This window comes from Oncorhynchus nerka, linkage group LG15, assembly GCF_034236695.1.
Source record: "Oncorhynchus nerka isolate Pitt River linkage group LG15, Oner_Uvic_2.0, whole genome shotgun sequence".
Lineage (NCBI taxonomy): Eukaryota > Metazoa > Chordata > Actinopteri > Salmoniformes > Salmonidae > Oncorhynchus > Oncorhynchus nerka.
The window spans coordinates 80,639,590-80,660,535 of record NC_088410.1 but is presented as its reverse complement, the minus strand read 5'-3'; positions in this window follow the sequence as shown (position 1 = coordinate 80,660,535).

Below are 20,946 nucleotides of genomic sequence, written 5' to 3'. Positions count from 1 at the left end.
CAAATACCTTGCAACTTCAAGCATATGTTCTCCAGGTGTCTGGTTAGCCATCTATTTTTGTTAAGCCATTAAGAAATGTACGTCTTCCACTGGTCCCCAAAAGTAAAGTGATCCCAGCCACCACCAGTGGGGGGAGCCACTATGCCTCTCTTCAAGTGTCTAATGTTAAATCCTGTAACAGAAAGAGACAGAGCATTTACATTTTCAGTAATGTGACTAAACACAAATAGGCCTACAGTTAACACAGAACGTGACAGACTATCAGACCTAGCCTGTCTCTGTCCATTGTATGTGCATTATTGAAAAAGTATGCTTTTTGGAATATGTATGGCTTCACGGTAACAGGTTCTTTCAAAGGTTTTCTTAAGCACGGCTGTGCTGCTGTCGTAGGGACGAGGAGGAGCCGATCTGCCTGTCTGACTGACTATCTATACTAAACAAAAATATAAATTTAACACTCATCAAAATATTTTACTCGAAATAAATTCATTAGGCCTTAATCTATGGATTTCACATTGTCATGACGTTGGCCTGGGGGTAGGTTTATGAATACCTCTTCCCCCCTTTTTCCTCTCTCTACCCTACTGATGTTACATTTGCAAAACCCTTGATTAACATAGAGAATCTGGGAACATCAGAATGTGGGGGGAAATGAACTACATTCTGGTAATCCGACCAATTGAACATATGCAGTGGTACTTAATGAATATGATGTCAGTTCGGTTGTCATCTGAGACATTCTCATCAATGATAAGATGACATAAACTCTACAGTGGAAAGTCTACACATCAGAGTTATCGGATTCACATGGAATTGTTGTTCAATTTAAATGTTTGAATATGAAATTATTTGTGATGGGATGAAATGTGATTTTAGCTTCTAAAATGTGAGATTTGGGTTTTCATAACGTAGGGCTCTGCTCAATCAGTGGCCCGTTCCTGTGAAGCGACATGGGCTATAAAACTTTTCAAACACGCCCTCCTCTCCCTTCCTATATAAAGCCTTGAAGACAATGTAACCTCCTGTTCCGAGGACGACGGTCCGATGTCAGAATGGTTCAGATAATCCAAATGGGCGGTAATTTAGAATGCATAACATACTGTATTTACGATAGCACCACTTCACCCTTTGTTCCTCAGTCTTCCCGCTCTTTCACTCAAACCCAGCCCCTTTTCTTTTGTGTAACAAGCTGTCATATCTGTTCTGCCCGCTAGGGATGTTTTCCTTTATGACGTAATTTGTAATCAAGTTATGATTTAATTATGTGTATGTGTAATTCTGTGTGATTAGTTAGGTATTTAGTAAATAAATAATTAAACCCACATTTTTTATTGCTGATTCAACTTGTTAGCCAGGGTTCGTGCAGATAACCAAGAATGTACAACTTTCAGATGAGACTGAATTAAGATGATGATTAATATTGACTGCTATTGATGTAAAATATTACTATTACTTTAAGAGTTTATTCGGGAGATAACAGCTCTATAAATATTATTTTGTGGTGCCCCGACTCTCTAGTTAATTATATTTATATGATTAGCTCAATCAGGTAATATTAATTACGGAGAAATGATTTTATAGAATAGCATGTCATATCACTTAATCCGGCATAGCCAAAGACACAACATTATGATTGGGAATACAGATATGCGTCTGTTGATCACAGATACCTCACAGATACCATCAGAAAACCAGTCAGTATCTGTTGTGACCACCATTTGCCTCATGCAGTGCGACACATCTCCTTCGCATAGAGTTGATCACTGATGATTGTTGCCTGTGGAATGTTGTTCCACTCCTCTTCAAAGGCTTTACAAAGTTGCTGGATACTGGGGGGGAACTGGAACACGCTGTCGTACATGTCGATCCAGAGCATCCCAAACGATGGGAGACATTTCTGGTGTGTATGCAGGCCATGGAGGAACTGGGATATTCTCAGCTTCCAGGAATTGTGTACAGATCCCTGCGACATGGGGCTGTGCATTATCAAGATGAAACATGAGGTGATGAGGGCGGATGAATGGCACGACAATGGGCCTCAGGATCTCGTCACGGTATCTCTGTGCATTCAAATTCCCATTGATAAAACGCAATTGTGTTCATTTTCCATAGCTTATGCCTGCCCATACCATAACCCCACCATGGGGCACTCTATTCACTCTAACGTTGACATCAACAAACTGATCGCCCACACGACGCCACACACGCTGTCGGCCATTTGCCCGCTTCAGTTGAATCCGGGATTCATCTGTGAAGAGCACATTTCTCCAGCATGTCAGTGGCCATCGAAGGAGAGCATTCGCCCACTGAAGTTGGTTATGACACCAAACTGCAGTCAGGTCAAGACCCTGGTGAGGACAAAGAGCACAAAGATGAGCTTCCCTGAGACGGTTTCTGACCGTTTGTGCAGAAATTCTTCGGTTGTGCAAGCCCACACTTTCAGCATCTGTCCGGGTGGCTGTTCTCAGACGATCCAGCAGGTGAAGAAACCAGATGTGGAGGTCCTGGGCTGGCGTGGTGGTCTGCGGTTGTGAGGCCGGTTGGACGTACTGCCAAATTCTCTAAGACGACGTGGGAGGCAGCTTAAGGTAGAGAAAATAGCATTAAATTATCTGGCAACAGCTCTGGTTGACATTCCTGCAGTCAGCATGCCAATTGCACGCTCCCTCAAAACTTGGAGACATCTGTGGCATTGTGTTGTGTGACAAAACTGCACATTTTAGAGGGGCCTTTTATTGTCCCCAGCACAAGGTGCACCTGTGTAAAGATCATGCTGTCTAATCAGATTCTTGATATACCACACCTGTCAGATGGATGGATTATCTTGGCAAAGGAGAAATGCTCACTAACAGGGATGTGAACTAATTTGTGCACAACATTTGGGAGAAATAAGCTTTTTGTGCATATGGAAATTTTCTGCGATCTTTTATTTCAGCTTGTGAAACATGGGACCAACATTTTACATGTTGCGTTCATATTTTGAGAGCGAAACAGCATAAATAATGTATGGAGAAGAAAAGATGGAGAGAAACCTAAACCGTGTGTGTGTTTAATGTCTCAATTGTAATACAAAAAAAAGAATGAACCAAAAGTAACAGCAATGACCTTGCCCTGAAAGTAAGACAAATCATACTGTGTTTATACACAGTTGTACACATTCACTGAAGACAGCAGGGACCCAACATTTTATATTATGACAGCATTCTCCACACAGTGGCTCCAAAACTTGTTTGTGTTGTGAGGCGAGCCTTTGGGATTTTCTTGTAACTCACCAAATAAACAAAAACAATATTTTTTGTCAGAAACCCAGGAACATGGCTCACAAGTTGGTCCTGATGAATCATTTTGGAAAAGATGTTGTAGGGGGGTTAACAGAGATACACTACATGATCAAAAGTGTCCTCGTCAAACATCTCATTGCAAAATCATGGGCATTCATATGGAGTCACTCCAGAGAACGTGTTTCCACTGCTCCAGAGTCCAATGGCGGCAAGCTTTACACCACTCCAGTCGATGCTTGGCATTGCGCATGGTGATCTTAGGCTTGTGTGCAGTTTCTGGGCCATTGAAACCCATTTCATGAAGCTCCCAACAAACAGTTCTTGTGCAGACGTTGCTTCCAGATGCAGTTTGGAACTTGGTAGTGAGTGTTGTATCCGAGGACAAACTATTTTTACGCACTACGCGCTTCAGCAGTCAGCCTACCACCTTGCAGCTCAGCCGTTGTTGCTCCTAAACGTTTTTACTTCACAATAATAGCGCTTACAGTTGACCGGGGCAGCTCTAGCAGGGCAGACATTTGACTAACTGACTTGTTGGAAAGGTGGCGTCCTATGACAGTGCTAAGTTGAAAGTTACTGAGCTCTTCAGTAAGGCCATTATTCTGCCAATGTTTGTCTATGGAGACTACATGGCTGTGTGCTCAATTGTATACACCTGTCAGCAATGGGTGTGGTTTAAATAGCTTAATCCACTATTTGAAGAGGTGTCCACACACTTTTGTATATATAGTTTACCTCACACATTTCACATGGGTTCCAGTCATGGAATTGAGGCGGTCCTGTTTGCTCATACTAGTGTGAAGTTCCCCCTGTGTGACCTCCTATTGAGAGACACAGAGGGGCCTCTTAAACAAACAACTGTCACAGTAAAGATTCACTGTGTATTGACACTGACAGTCTGACCCAGCACATCACATGAATCCACTCCATTCTTATTAATTTAACTTAATCTGCACTGAAGAGGACATTGTTATTGACCAAAGGGAGGTGGTTTACCAAAATTTGACCTAAATTCTTAACAATGTGCCATTCAACAGTCTAAAAAAACATGGGGATAAGGAGCAAGACAGAGATTGAGAGGAAAAATGGAGAGACAGACAGGAACAGTTGGGTTTACCAGCAGGAACAGCTGGGTTTACCAACAGGGACAGCTGGGTTTACCAACAGGGACAGCTGGGTGTCCTCTTGGAGGGAAGTGGCGAGTTGATGCCTGTAGCCATAAGGTAGGCACGGCATCTAGGATTGTTTTCCTTAACACAAACCAATCAATACCTCAAGCACAGCAAGCAGTGTGAGTAGCTAGATCTCAACATTCCACAATCAGTTTAGAATGTTTATAAATAATCCAGATAAATTCATAAGTAATCAAGGGAAACATGGCATGAGAGGGGTGAGGACCGGGGGTGTCTGGAAAAACACAACTCCTATGGTGTGAGTCAGAGGTAACTACTGACACATCAGGATGGCAGATGTGTTCTGAGAACACACATTTGTTCACAGGTACAGTGACTCAGCACTAAAATCGCATTCCTGAGTGAATCCTACGGGAAAGAAAGGAGTTTTAGAGGAAAATCCACACTCAGTAAGACCAAAGACACAACAGGGATTAACTAGATGAAATGGACACCTGGGAGTTTTAACAATATGATAAGGCTATAGGAAGGGTTGGGGAGTAACTGATTACATGTAATCTGATTACCAAAAAACAAAATGTATTCAGTCATGATTGATACAACGATGGCGCCGGAGGGGAGGGCTGCCGTCTTATCGGCTCCAACCAACCATGCTATTTTTCGTAACTCATTCGAAACTTGTTTTGTACATAATGTTGCTGCTACTGTCTCTTATGACCGAAAATAGTTTCTGGACATCAGAACTGCAATTGCTCACCTCAAGCTGGACGAAGAGTTCTTCAATGAGTCGGACGGGAGGGATAAACTACTACAGACACCCGACCAGGCCCAGATCCCCGTGATTCGCTGGAGAAGGAAACAGAGATTTAATGGAAAAAGATCAGGGTGCCTTGCAAGGATCAGGTGACGAGTGGCTAATCTGCCCTTGCCTTCCGTCCTGCTAGCTAATGTTCAATCGCTGGAAAATAAATGGGACAAGCTGAAAGCACATATATCCTTCCAACGGGACATTAAAAACTGTAATATATGATGTTTCACCAAGTCGTGACTGAACGACGACATTAAGAACATACAGCTGGTGGGTTATACATTCCATCGGCAGGACAGAACAGCAGCCTCTTGTAAGACACAGGGCGGGGGCCTATGCATATATGTGAACAACAGCTGGTGCACGATATCTAAGGAAGACTCAAGGTTTTGCTCACCAGAGGTAGAGTTTCTCATGATAAGCTGTAGACCACACCATCTACCTAGAGAGTTTTCATCTGTATTTTTCGTAGCTGTCCACCACAGACAGATGCTGGCACTAAAACCGTGCTCAATGAGCTGTATACTGCCATAAGCAAACAAGAAAACGCTCATCCAGAGGCACCGCTCCTAGTGGCCGGGGACTTTAATGCAGGGAAACTTAAATCAGTTTTACCTAATTTCTATCAGCATGTTAAATATGCAACCATAGGAAAATAAATTCTAGACAACCTTTACTCCACACACAGAGACGCGTACAAAGCTCTCCCTCAACCTCCATTTGGAAAATCTGACCATAATTATATCCTCCTGATTCCTGCTTACAAGCAAAAATTAAAGCAGGAAGCACCAGTGACTTGGTCTATAAAAAAAGTGATAAGATGAAGCAGATGCTAAACTACAGGACTGCTTTTCTAGCACAGACTGGAATATGTTCCGGGATTCTTCCAATGGCATTGAGAAGTACACCACATCAGTCACTGGCTTTATCAATAAGTGCATCGAGGACATTGTCCGAACAATGACTGTACGTACATACCCCAACCAGAAGCCATGGATTACAGGCAACATTCACACTGAGCTAAAGGGTAGAGCTGCCGCTTTCAAGGAGCGGGACTCTAACCCGGAAGCTTATAAGAAATCCCGCTATGCCCTCCGACGAACCATCAAACAGGCAATGCGTCAATACGGGACTAAGATCAAATCGTACTACACCGGCTCCAACGCTCATCGAATGTGGAAGGGCTTCCAAACTATTACAGACAACAAAGGGAAGCAAAGCCGAGAACTGCCCAGTGACACGAGCCTACCGGATGAGATAAATAACTTATATGCTCGCTTCGAGGCAAGTAACACTGAAACATGCATGAGAGTATCAGCTGTTCCGGACAACCGTGTGATCACGCTCTCCGCAGCCAATGTGAGTGAGTAAGACCTTCAAACAGGTCAACATTCACAAAGCTGCAGGGCCAGACAAATTACCAGGACGTGTACTCCGAGCATGCGCTGACCAACTTGCAAGTGTCTTCACTGATTTTTTTCAACCTCTCCCTGTCTGAGTCTGTAATACCAACATGTTTCAAGCAGACCACCATAGTGTTCTTGGGCACAGCGACTAAGGTAACCTGCCTAAATGAGTACCAACCCATAGCACTCACGTCTGTAGCCATGAAATGCTTTGAAAGGCTGGTCATTGCTCACATTAACACCATTATCCCAGAAACCCTAGACCGATTCTAATTTGCATATGGCACCAACAGATCCACAGATGATGCACTCTCTATTGCACTCCACACTGCCCTTTCACACCTGGACAAAAGGAACATCTATGTGTGAATGCTGTTTGTTGACTGCAGTTCAGCATTCAACACCATAGTGCCCTCAAAGATCATCACTAAGCTAAGGACCCTGGGACTAAACACCTCCCTGGACTGGATCCTGGACTTCCTGACAGGCCGCCCCAGGTGGTAAGGGTAGGTAGCAACACATCAGCCACGCTGATCCTCAAAAAGGGGGCCCCTCAGGGGTGCGTGCTCAGCCCCCTCCTGTACTCCCTGTTCACTCATGACTGCACGGCCAAGCACGACTCCAACACTATCATTCAATTTGCTGATGACACAAAAGTGGTAGGGCTGATCACCGACAACAATGAGACAGCCTATAGGGAGGAGGTCAGAGACCTGACCGTGTGGTGCAAGGACAACAACCTCTTCCTCAACATGATCAAGACAAAGGAAATTATTGTGGACTACAGGAAAAGGAGGACCGAGCACGCCCCCATTTGCATCGACAGGGCTGTAGTGGAGCAGGTTGATGTGGACGCCAAGTTCCTTGGCATTCATATCCCAACAAACTAACATGGTCCAAGCACACCAAGACAGCCGTGAAGAGGGCACGACAAAACCTATTCTCCCTCGGGAGAAAATATTTGGCTTTTTAAATTTGTTTTATTTCACCTTTATTTAACCAGCTAGGCCAGTTGAGAACTAGTTCTCATTTACAACTGCGACCTGACCAAGATAAAGCAAAGTAGTGCAACAAAAACAACAACACAGAGTTACACATGGAAGAAACAAATGTACAGTCAATAACACAATAGAAAAAGTCTATATACAGTGTTTGCAAATGGTGTGAGGTGATAAGGCAACAAAGGCCATAGTAGCGAAGTAATTACAATTTAGCAAATTAACACTAGAGTGATAGATGTGCAGATGATGATGTGCAAGTAGAAATACTGGTGTGCAAAAGAGCAAAAAATAAATAAAAACAATATGGGGATGAGGTGGGTGGATTGGATAGGCTATTTACAGATGGACTGTGTACAGCTGCAGTGATCGGTAAGCTGCTCAGATAGCTGATGTTTAAAGTCAGTGAGGGAGATATAAGTCTCCAACTTCAGCAATTTTTGCATTTCGTTCTAGTCATTGGCAGCAGAGAACTGGAAGGAAAAACAGCCAAAGTAGGTGTTGGCTTTGGGGATGACCAGTGAGATATACCTGCTGGAGCGCGTGCTACGGGTGGGTGTTGTAATGGTGACCAGTGAGTTGAGATAAGGTGGAGCTTTACCTAGCAAAGACTTATAGATGACCTGGAGCCAGTGGGTTTGGCGACAAGTATGAAGCGAAGGCCAGCCGACGAGAGCATACAGGTCGCAGTGGTGGGTGGTACAGTGGGGCAAAAAAAGTATTTAGTCAGCCACCAATTGTGCAAGTTCTCCCACTTAAAAAGATGAGAGAGGCCTGTAATTTTCATCATGACAGACAAAATGAGAAAAAAAAATCCAGAAAATCACATGGTAGGATTTTTTATGAATTTATTTGCAAATTATGGTGGAAAATAAGTATTTGGTCAATAACAAAAGTTTATCTCAATACTTTGTTATATACCCTTTGTTGGCAATGACAGAGGTCAAACATTTTCTGTAAGTCTTCACAAGGTTTTCACACACTGTTGCTGGTATTTTGGCCCATTCCTCCATGCAGATCTCCTCTAGAGCAGTGATGTTTTGGTGCTGTTGCTGGGCAACACGGACTTTCAACTCCCTCCAAAGATTTTCTATGGGGTTGAGATCTGGAGACTGGCTAGGCCACTCCAGGACCCTGAAATGCTTCTTACGGGGGATGGTAGGGGACGCCATGTGCGACTGACGTGTTTTCCGTTTGCTCCCGTGGTATTCTTAAAGTTTATGTGAATTCTGCAGCAGAACCGTATTTATTTTCAAATATTAATTTGGTGATCCCTTTCCCTAAAAAACAAGACTACTTTGCTTCCGAATGTCAGCATGTCGACCAAACATAAGGCCAAAAGCATGACTTTGAGAAAACCCGGCCTACAAGACCCGCTCTCATCACCGCCCTCTCCTGAGTCTGAGGGCCCGGGGACGCACACTTTACCCGGGGGTGCGGCTTGGCCTGGCGGCGCTGAAATGAACATTCTCGAGGCCATCAAACTACTACGCTCTGAGATAGTTGAAATGAAAACACAGGTGGTTGCTACGATTGAGGCCAGAATACAGGAGGTTTCTGATACTTTAAAAGCAGATTTAACCATCCTGCGGAACGAGACTGTGCCAGCAATCACAATACTCAAAACAACAACTGCGTCACACACTACAACGATTGCGGCACTGGAGACCTCTGCTACTAATGTCTCCGATTTAACTACATCCCTGGAGGCTGAAGTTAAACGCCTAGCTGCGGATTTGAAAAGGGTGAAGGAGAGCTGTGTGAGTCTAGAGGGATTCTCTCGCTGCAATAATCTGAGACTTGTATCGGTCCCAGAGTCCGGGGAAATGCATCACGCCACGGATTTCGTTTCAGGGCTGCTGAAGGATGTTCTTGCCTTAGATGAAAAGCCCCTGATTGATCGAGCCCACCGGTCGCTGCGCCCAAAGCCCCGGGATGGGGAGAGGCCCCGTGAAATAATTCTTCGAGTACACTTTTTTCATGAGAAGATGGAGATCCTCCGACGAGCCCGCAATACCACTCAAGGACAGAGCTTTTCCATCTACCAGGACTACTCCCCCACTGTTTCCAGGCAGCGCGCAGCTTTCGGACAGGCCAAACGAGTACTTCGGGACCATCCAAGTGTGAAGTATGGACTGCGATTCCCGGCCCGTTTATGGATATCTCATGAGGGTAAAGACTACACATTTGAATCTCCGGATGAGGCTATGGCTCACATTCAACGTCACATCAAGAAGTCTTGAATATGCTCACAGTTCAGCAACTGTTGCTTGCGAACTGTGGATAGTAAGTAACCCACTTGTGGTACAATTATGCTTAGATATAACAGGCTAGTCTTGTATAGTTGGTGAAACTATTCAGGCTTATTTGATGTGATCTAATGTTTTGATCATCTAGTGTACGTGCTTTATCTCGCTCACCTATTTAGTTTGTTTACACATTGTCTCGGTGACTCAAAATATTTTTGGTTATTTGTTTGCTGCATCCGTTTGCATTGACCCAGTAAACAGTAAATGTCTCCCGAGGCTACACGGTTTTTGGGGCCTCACTTTAATTTTAAAAGTTTTGAGCGTCACTTATGCCCAGCAAACGTTTAACGTTGCGCACACGTAGTTTTTTGGTATTGGTTGTAAGCTGTCTCAGCTTCAACTAGACTACTATTATAATTACTATTATTTTTGATTGTCTTACTACGATTTCCTTACTTCAAATTAGATTTTTGGCTGAGAGCCTTTATACATTTTATTTTATTTATATATTTGAAAAAATACATACAAATCTTTCTTTTTGCTGCTTGATCCACTAACAAAACGCGACTTTAACGAGCGGGACTGTGGGTTTAGGTTTAAGACCGCACTCTCACAGACATACTGTGCGAAGAGAACATGTTCTATTTAGGCTTGTACCTCGTTTGGGGAGGTATTGTCTGGGATGGGGGGAGGGGGTGGGGGGGCAGGTTGAATTGTTCAGTTCTAATGTTGTCATTCTGTCTTTTTTAGTTTTTTTATCTGTTTTTTTTCTGTACTTTTTCCAAACATTTACTACCGTACATTATTACTCTGAGACAAGTTATTCTGGGGGTTTTGGGCGCTCATTGCTTTTCCATTCTATGCTCTAATGGTAGGGTTGAATAACGGGAATGCCCAGAGGGGCCGAAATAATACGATCAAGTACATTTCTTGGAATGCCAAAGGGGTTAACAACCCGGTGAAGCGTAAGAGGGTGTTGACACACTTAAAGGGTTTGAATGCAAATATTGCATTTCTACAAGAGACTCACTTGAGGACTGGTGAGCATTTTAGGATGCGTAAGGACTGGGTTGGTCAAGTGTTCCACTCGAACTTTCATAGTAAATCAAGAGGTGCTGCTATTCTGGTTGATAAAGCTACTCCCTTTGTAGCTTCTGAGGTTATTGCTGATCCTAAGGGACGATACGTCATAGTAACCGGTGAACTGTTTTCTACCCCTCTTGTTTTGGCTAGTGTTTATGCTCCCAATTGGGATGACACAAGTTTCATTTCTTCCTTTCTGTCTGCTATTCCCAATTTAGATTCTCATTTGTTGATTTTAGGGGGGGATTTCAACTGTAAAATGTCCCCATTTCTTGACAAGTCCTCACAAACAAATACAGGCCCATCTAAATGTGCCCTACTTATTCAATCTTTTCTTCAGAAATATGCTATGTTTGAGGCCTGGCGTTTCCTACATCCTACAGATAGACAGTATTCCTTTTATTCTCATGTTCTTAAAAACATACTCCCGGATTGATTACTTCTTTTTGGACAAAAAACTTCTGCCTATCCTTCGGCAGTGTACTTACGAGAGTATTGTTATCTCTGACCATTCACCATTAGTGCTTGAACTAGAGTTTCCCCAGCGACCTCCTATGTGTTATCAATGGCGTCTCAACCCCATTTTACTCTCAGATAAGGAGTTTGTCAATTTCATTTCTTCTGAAATCACCTTATTCATAGAAACTAATTCAACACCAGGTATGTCCTGCTCTACCATATGGGAGTCTCTCAAAGCATACCTACGTGGCCAAATTATTTCTTATACAGCCAACCAAAACAGAGTTCGCTCCCAGCGACTTCGGGACCTGAGCGAGTCCATAGCCACACTGGATGAGAAGTATGCTACGGATCCTTCCTCTGATCTGCATAAAGAGCGCCAACTACTCCAATCTGAATTTGATAAGCTTTCTACCAGGCAAGCTGAACAGTTACTCTTGCGAGCTCGATACAAAGTCTATGAACAAGGCAACAAGGCCAGTAAACTCCTTGCGCATCAGATCCGTAAATCTGAGGTCTCACGTTTAATCCCACAAATAAGGACCCCGTCTGGTGCCACTACAGTTATACATAAAGAGATCAATGATCAATTTAAACAATTTTACTCTGCGCTATACACCTCTGAATCCCCTCAAGACCCTTTGCTGGTTGACTCCTTCTTTAATGGCTTGAATATGCCTTCAATTGATACAGACTCCCATGACTGTCTAGAAGAAGAATTTACGCTTGAGGAGATTGCAACAGCAATGTCCGCAATGAAAAGTGGTAAATCACCGGGTCCGGACGGTTTTCCAACCGAATTTTACAGGACGTTTTCTGGTCTGCTTTGCCCATTCTTGTCTCGACTATTTGCAGAGTGCCTCAATACTTCAAAGCTACCGCCTAGTCTTTATCAGGCTTCAATTTCATTACTACTAAAGAAAAACAAAGACCCCCTGGAATGTGGATCCTATCGCCCAATCTCGCTTTTAAACTGTGATTACAAAATCCTAGCTAAGCTTTTAGCCATCCGTATGGAAGGCTTGCTGCACCAAGTAATATACTCTGACCAGACTGGCTTTGTGAGAAATGGGCATTTATTTTTCAATATTAGGCGCCTTATGAATATACTGTACTCCCCAGCGTCGGAGGACCCGGAGGTGGTGGTCTCACTTGATGCCGAAAAAGCGTTTGACCGCGTTGAGTGGGATTACCTAACAGCTGCCCTTTATAGATTTGGCTTTGGCCCCAAATTCATTGCGTGGATAAAGATTCTTTATTTTTCCCCCATGGCTTCGGTACGGACTAATATCTTGTCCTCTGACTATTTTCCCTTGCACCGCGGATCCAGACAGGGTTGCCCACTCTCCCCCTTGTTGTTTGCTTTGGCAATCGAGCCTCTCGCCATTGCACTACGCTCTAATGATGCCATTCAAGGCATAATCAGGGCGGGCTGGGAGCAGAAAGTCTCGCTATATGCTGACGACCTCCTTTTGTTTATCTCCAACCCCGATACCTCATTGCCACGTGCCCTATCTGTTCTTAAAAAGTTTGGATCAATCTCAGGGTACAAGCTGAATCTAGGCAAGAGTTAGCTTTTTCCGGTAAACAAGGCTGCTTTAAAGTGCTCTTTTACAAGTTCTCAGTTTAGGATTGTCCGGGATCAATTAATTTACTTGGGAGTAAAAGTGACAAGGAAATATTCTAATTTGTTTCAGGAAAACTTTGTTGCTCTAGCAGACAGATTAAAACAATCTTTTACTTTTTGGAATTCGCTACCCCTTTCTCTTATCCGAAGGATTAATGTCATTAAAATGAATGTGTTGCCCAAATTTTTATATTTATTTCAATGTTTACCCATTTTTATTCCAAAATCTTTTTTTATTTCACTGGATCAAACATTCATGCATTTTATTTGGGATGGCAAGGTACCACGGATTGGTAGAAAACATTTACAGAAGCCTAGGTCATTGGGGGGTTTAGCTCTACCAAATTTTCAGACATACTACTGGGCTGCAAATTTCAGAGCCGTTCTTTACTGGCTGCAGACTGATCCTACTGGCCCTAGACCACTCTGGGTCAAGATGGAGTCTGAATCGTGTAAACCTGCAGCACTTTCCTCTGTGCTGTGCTCGTCTCTCCCAGTGTCGCTAGGCAAAAGGTGTGTCAACCCAATTGTAAAGCAGTCTCTTAAAATTTGGAATCAGTTCCGTTTAGCCTTTAGCCTCCGAGGCTTTTCTCTATCAGGCCCAATCAATCAGAACATTTTATTTCCTACATCTTTGAATGATGAGGCTTTTGGCATTTGGCACTCACTAGGCCTCTCTTCGCTAGCCCAATTATTCTTTGATGATACATTTGCCTCTTTTTCTCAGCTGCAGGAAAAGTTCAATCTCCCCCAATCCCACTTTTTCCGCTATCTCCAGACTAGAAACTTTGTCAGGGCTAACACACCTGGATTTCCCAATAGGCCTGCGAATACAGCTATAGAGATCATCTTGGAGCTGAACAAGCTTCCTAGGGGCGCAATTTCAGATGTATATGCAATCATTCATGACTTACAGAACCCTTCTTTGGTGCCTTTAAAGACTCGATGGGAAAAGGATTTAGGGGAGGAACTTGGGGAAGACGCCTGGGAATCTGTGCTGCACAGGTTGCACTCGTCCTCTTTTAGCACTAGACACAGCCTCATTAAATTCAAGGTGGTTCACCATATCCACTGGTCGGGGGCCAAACTTGGAAGAATATTCTCTGATTTTGATCCTACCTGTGTCAGATGTAGTGGAACCAGCCACACTGTTGTATATGTTTTGGGGCTGTAGTAAACTGTCAGGTTTCTGGGATTTAATATTTAAATGTTTCTCTGATATATATGACACTGTTATAGATCCGTCTCCCCTTACAGCCCTTTTTGGAGTACTGCCCATGGGTACCCCCCTATCAAGAATCCAGTCGGACACTGTTACTTATACAACTCTTTTAGCTAGACGGTTAATACTACAGAACTGGAAGATGGCATCTTATAAATATTGGGTGAGGGATGTGTTGTGCTCTCTGAAACTAGAAAAAATTCAATTCAATTCACGTGGGAACCCCAAACTGTTTGATGAGGCTTGGGCTCCATTCCGGTCTTACTTTAAACAGTCCATCCTCTGATGGCATTCCAATTAATACTAAAATAAGTCTGTGACTTAAGGGTTGGAGGAGCCTCTCTCTGTGTTTTTGCTGGGGGGGCAGGTCCATGTGCTCATTGATTGTGATCCGCAGATGCCTTGTTCATCTTGCTCGGGCAGAGACTGAAGTGTGAGCTTGTTTTTCCCAGTTATTTTTACATTTTGTTCACGCCTACATGAATAATCATTTTATTTTTTTATTTTAAAGCATTGTAAACTTTTTTTCTGTCCAGTGGATGGTCGGTCTGTGGCCATGACTCTCTGTGAGTGGTTGCATTTCTCCACCCTTATCCCTTGACTGTGGTGTGGGGGCTGTGCTTTGGCAAAGTGGGTGGGGTTATATCCTTCCTGTTTGGCCCTGTCCGGGGGTGTCCTCGGATGGGGCCACAGTGTCTCCTGACCCCTCCTGTCTCAGCCTCCAGTATTTATGCTGCAGTAGTTTATGTGTCGGGGGGCTAGGGTCAGTTTGTTATATCTGGAGTACTTCTCCTGTCCTATTCGGTGTCCTGTGTGAATCTAAGTGTGCGTTCTCTAATTCTCTAATTCTCTCTTTCTTTCTCTCTCTCGGAGGACCTGAGCTCTAGGACCATGCCCCAGGACTACCTGACATGATGACTCCTTGCTGTCCCCAGTCCACCTGGCCGTGCTGCTGCTCCAGTTTCAACTGTTCTGCCTTATTATTATTCGACCATGCTGGTCATTTATGAACATTTTAACATCTTGGCCATGTTCTGTTATAATCTCCACCCGGCACAGCCAGAAGAGGACTGGCCACCCCACATAGCCTGGTTCCTCTCTAGGTTTCTTCCTAGCTTTTGGCCTTTCTAGGGAGTTTTTCCTAGCCACCGTGCTTCTACACCTGCATTGCTTGCTGTTTGGGGTTTTAGGCTGGGTTTCTGTACAGCACTTTGAGATATCAGCTGATGTACGAAGGGCTATATAAATACATTCGATTTGATTTTGATTTGATTTGACTGTTTACAGGAACAATGGTGAGGTGTTTGCTCTGTCCCTGTACTATAGATTGCCCTTTAACCTGTGTAGCCTTCTGCCTGATATGTTTAACTTGTCTAAAGTATGGTATCTTTAAAGCTATTTTTTTATTTGTATTTTTATTTCTAGTTGAGTATATTATTTATATTGCTTTGTCTTGTCTCTGTGTGTGTGTGTGTAAAACTTAATAAACAGAGTTAAAAAAAAAATGCTTCTTACGAAGCCACACCTTCGTTGCCTTGGGCGGTGTGTTTGGGATCATTGTCATGCTGACAGACCCAGGTACGTTTCATCTTCAATGCCCTTGCTGTTGGAAGGAGGTTCACTCAAAATCCCATTCATTCTTTCCTTTACACGGATCAGTTGTCCTGGTCCCTTTGCAGAAAAACAGCCCCAAAGCATGATGTTTCCACCCCCATGCTTCACAGTAGGTATGGTGTTCTTTGGATGCAACTCAGCATTCTTTGTCCTCCAAACACGACGAGTTGAGTTTTTACCAAAAAGTTATATTTTGGTTTCATCTGACCATATGACATTCTCCCAATCTTCTTCTGGATCATCCAAATGCTCTCTAGCAAATTTCAGATGGGCCTGGAAATGTACTGGCTTAAGCAGGGGGACACGTCTGGCACTGCAGGATTTGAGTCCCTGGCGGCATAGTGTGTTACTGATGGTAGGTTTTGTTACTTTGGTCCCAGCTCTCTGCAGGTCATTCACTAGGTCCCCCAATGTGGTTCTGGGATTTTTGCTCACTGTTCTTGTGATCATTTTGACCCCACGGGGTGAGATCTTGCGTGGAGCCCCAGATCGAGGGAGATTATCAGTGGTCTTGTATGTCTTCCATTTCCTAATAATTGCTCCCACAGTTGATTTCTTTAAACCAAGCTGCTTACCTATTGCAGATTCAGTCTTCCCAGCCTGGTGCAGGTCTACAATTTTGTTTCTGGTGTCCTTTGACAGCTCTTTGGTCTTGGCCATAGTGGAGTTTGGAGTGTGACTGTTTGAGGTTGTGGATAGGTGTCTTTAATACTGATAACAAGTTCAAACAGGTGCCATTAATACAGGTAACGAGTGGAGGACAGGGGAGCCTCTTAAAGAAGAAGTTACAGGTCTGTGAGAACCAGAAATCTTGCTTGTTTGTAGGTGACCAAATACTTATTTTCCACCATAATTTGCAAATAAATTCATAAAAAATCCTACAATGTGATTTTCTGGAGTTGGCCCAAGAATTGAACCTGTGGTACCCCCATAGAGACTGCCAGAGGTCCGGACAACAGGCCCTCCGATTTGACACAACTGAACCCTATCTGAGAAGTAGTTGGTGAACCAGGCGAGGCAGTCATTTGAGAAACCAAGGCTGTTGAGTCTGCCGATAAGAATACGGTGATTGAGTCTAAAGCCTTGGCCAGGTTGATGACGACAGCCCCCCCCCCGGAACGCTGCTGCTACTCTCTGTTATTATCTATGCATAGTCACTTTAATAACTCTACCTACAAGTACATATTACCTCGACACCGGTGCGCCCCCCCCCCTGCTGCTCTCTAATAATTTGTTATTCTTCTCTCTTACTTGTTTTTTTGTTCTGTTTTTTAGGTATTTTCTTAAAACTGCATTGTTGGTTAAGGGCTTGTAAGTAAGCATTTCACTGTAAGGTTGTATTCGGTGCATGTGACAAATACAATTTGATTTGATGTTACAAGCTAAAATATTGTAATCAGAATACAGATACAGATTTTGAAAAACTAGATGGATGACTAGTTTGCCTTGGCAGTAGCTAATGGGGATCCATAATAATACAAATGCTTTTAAATTCAGAAAGGATGTTTGCGAAAAAATACAATGACACCTTTCTGTTTTCTCAATGACATGGTACTCTCTGGTACTTTTGTATACTTTTTAGACAGTAGTTCTGAAAGTAGCATCCACGAGCCAAAAGTGGTCCCCGAAAATTGTTTACCACATCACAAATGTGCAGAGACGTGTAACAAGTTGTTGCGCTCTCTCATGCCCTCCTGTGTGTGCATCTTACTAGCTGTCACTCAAATGGCGATGGGCTGAAGCTCATTGGTTGAAACTCAAATTGCACGGCCTCCCGAGTGGCGCAGTGGTCTAAGGCACTGCATCGCAGTGCTAGCTGTGCCACTAAAGAATCTGGGTTCGAGTCCAGGCTCTGTGGCAGCCGGCCGCGACTGGGACACCCATGGGGCGGCGCACAATTGGCCCAGCGTCATCCGGGTTTGGGGAGGTTTTGGCTGGCAGGGATGTCGTTGTCCCATCGCGCACTAGCGACTCCTGTGGCGGACCAGGCACAGTGCACGCTGACACGTTTGCCAGGTGTACAGTATTTCCTCCGACATGTGGCTGACTTCCGGGTTAAATGGGCATTGTACCAAGAAGCAGTGCGGCTTGGTTGGGTTGTGTTTCGGAGGACGCGCTGCTCTCAACCTTCGCCTCTCCTGAGTCCGTACGGGAGTTGCAGCGATGAGACAAAACTATACCTACCAATTGGATACCACGAAATTGGGGAGGTAACAAAAAAGTTCAGTGAAATAAAGAACCTCAAATTGCTGGCCCACTTGGGAGTAAATGTAGGGAAAAACCCTGGCTATAGGCTACAGGAAGATAGCAAAATATAGGACAAAACAAAGGAAGACCCCGATAGCACATGCTAGGAGTTAGAAAATGGTTATGGTGATAAAGATGAGCTGTGGAGGGAAACATGCAGATTAAAACATGAACTGTACTGTGTGCACAGGCAGGCAGCCCCTGTGCAGCATGCAAACCAGCGAGGAGTTTAATATTTCATTCCAGGGGGATGGACACAAGATCAAGGCTGCAGGGTAGGGCAGGCCTCTCTCTCTCTACCATGTTCACTCTCACAACACCACGTATCCTTACAAACTTATCTTATTATATGATAATATTCACAAGCTGTTGTCATGACGTTGGCCTGGGAGTAGGTTTATGACAGTCAAAAATACCTCTCCCCCTTTTTCCTCTCTCTACCCTACTGATGTTACATTTAAAAACCCCTTGGTTAACATAGAGATTCTGGGAACATCAGAAGGTGGGGGGAAATGAACTATATTCTGGTAATCCGACCAATTGAACATATGCGGTGGTACTTAATGAATATGATGTCAGTTCGGTTGTCATCTGAGACATTCTCATCAATGATAAGATGACATTTACTCTACAGTGTAAAGTCTACACATCAGAGTTATCGGATTCACATGGAATTGTTGTTCAATTTAAATGTTTGAATATGAAATTATTTTAGCTTCTAAAATGTGAGAATTGGGTTTTCATGAGTGAATTAGGCCCGACTCATTGGCCCGCCCACGTGAAGAGACAGGTTGTAAACTATGAACACACCCCTTTTCTCCCTCCACTATATAAGCCCTTGACGAAAATGTAACCTCCTGTTCCGAGGATGTGAGGACGACGGTCCGATGTCAGAATTGTTCAGATAATAACTACAGAACGAAGCCAACATCAGTGTGAGCTTTGGTTGCGAATGGTATGAACTTTAAAATCTTATTCATGACAGAAGTGATACCTCCTAGCCGTTGAGTTAGCAACAGCAGCTGCAAACGCAGGTTAGGAAGGAACAGACAGAGTATCCCGTCTACTACACAACGATGTTACTACAACGTATCAAATTGACTACCAGAGACATTCTTCAAAGGACAAAGGACTCGGTTTGGCAACACGGCCTTCGATCTACCACCAACCTACCGAAGCGCAGCTCAGAGTAAATATTTATTGCATTTTCCTTTTCCAAACGGGCGGTAATTTAGATTGCATAAAATACTGTATTTACGATAGCACAGCTTCTTCCTTTGGTCCTCAGTCTTCCCGCTCTTTCACTCAAACCCAGCCCTTTTCTTTTGTGTAACCAGCTGTCATATCTGTTCCGCCCGCTAGGGACGTTTTCCTTCATGATGTCATTTGTAATCAAGGTATAATTAATTCTGTGTATAGGTAATTCTGTGTGATTAGTTAGGTATTTAGTAAATAAATTATTAAACCCAATTTTTTATTGCTGATTCAACTTGTTAGCCAGGGTTTGTGAAGATAACTAAGAATTTACAACTTTCAGATGAGACTGAATTAAGGTGATGAATAATATTGACTGCTATTGATGTAAAATATTACTAGGTCTTTAAGAGTTTATTCGGAAGATAACAGCTCTATAAATATTATTTTGTGGTGCCCCGACTCTCTAGTTAATTACATTTACATGATTAGCTCAATCAGGTAATATTAATTACGGAGAAAGGATTTTATAGAATAGCATGTCATATCACTTAATCCGGCAGAGCCAAAGACACGACACTGTATAGCCCCACCACTGCAGGCAAAAACCCATACACAGCTCAGTTAACAAATTGTCTGTCCAAATACCTATTCATTTATATATTTTAGTGCATACTACTTTAAATAATGTGATATAGGCTACTTCTGTATGTCATTGCCAAAGGGAAATCCTTTGTTATTCATAGCAACCCGATGCCTTGATACTATTATGATGTTGATGCTAGAAGCAGACACCCACAGAACAGCAGCTGAAATGTGACCTCAGCTCCAGTGCAGACAGACAGGGTAGGATCCAGTGACACACTCACTCCTGGTAGTGGCTACAACCATTATTTACACAGCTGCTGGCTGCTTCTGTCATGAACTGTCAAATGACACAAACTCACTTCAACAGATTTGCTACATATACACTAATAATAAGTAACCATTTTTTTTAAGTAACATTCTTTGACCAGCATCCTTTTTTTTTAAGAAGAGATCTCTCTCATAAGTAAGCATTGCTGTATCACACAGCTATCTTACAAATATCGGCTCTCTTCTGTAGCTGTGCCACATTTTCTCTGTGTTTATTCATGTTACTTTCTTCACCTGACTTAATTCTGATAATAATAGTGTAGTAATGTATGCACTATTCCCGGAGGACAGTTAGGGAGACTAAACCATTACCATAACTTAAGGGGTGGGGGATAGAAAGTTAACAAGACAACTGAGGAAATGTCCACAACTGGGAAGGAACTTCAATTGAAAATGAGTTTTAAATACATATCTTAGCATATGCATTTTGGCCAAAAATAAGTTTTCCATTTAGTTTTTTCCAAAGTAATTTTAATTTGCTTACCCCTCAAAATGTCCAATGTTGGTTTTGCCCGAGATAGGTGAGTCAAGGGGCTCCAAGAGAAAGTAGGCATATGCTTGTTCTGACTCTAGCTGTTCTCCCTGTATCACTACAATATAATTATTTCCTAATCTAAAGAATGAAGATCATAAAAGACATGAAGTCAAAAAAGAGCTAATTGGTGCACTAAAAGTCGTGTTTTTAGTCGGCAGAAGGAGGGAAGCCATTT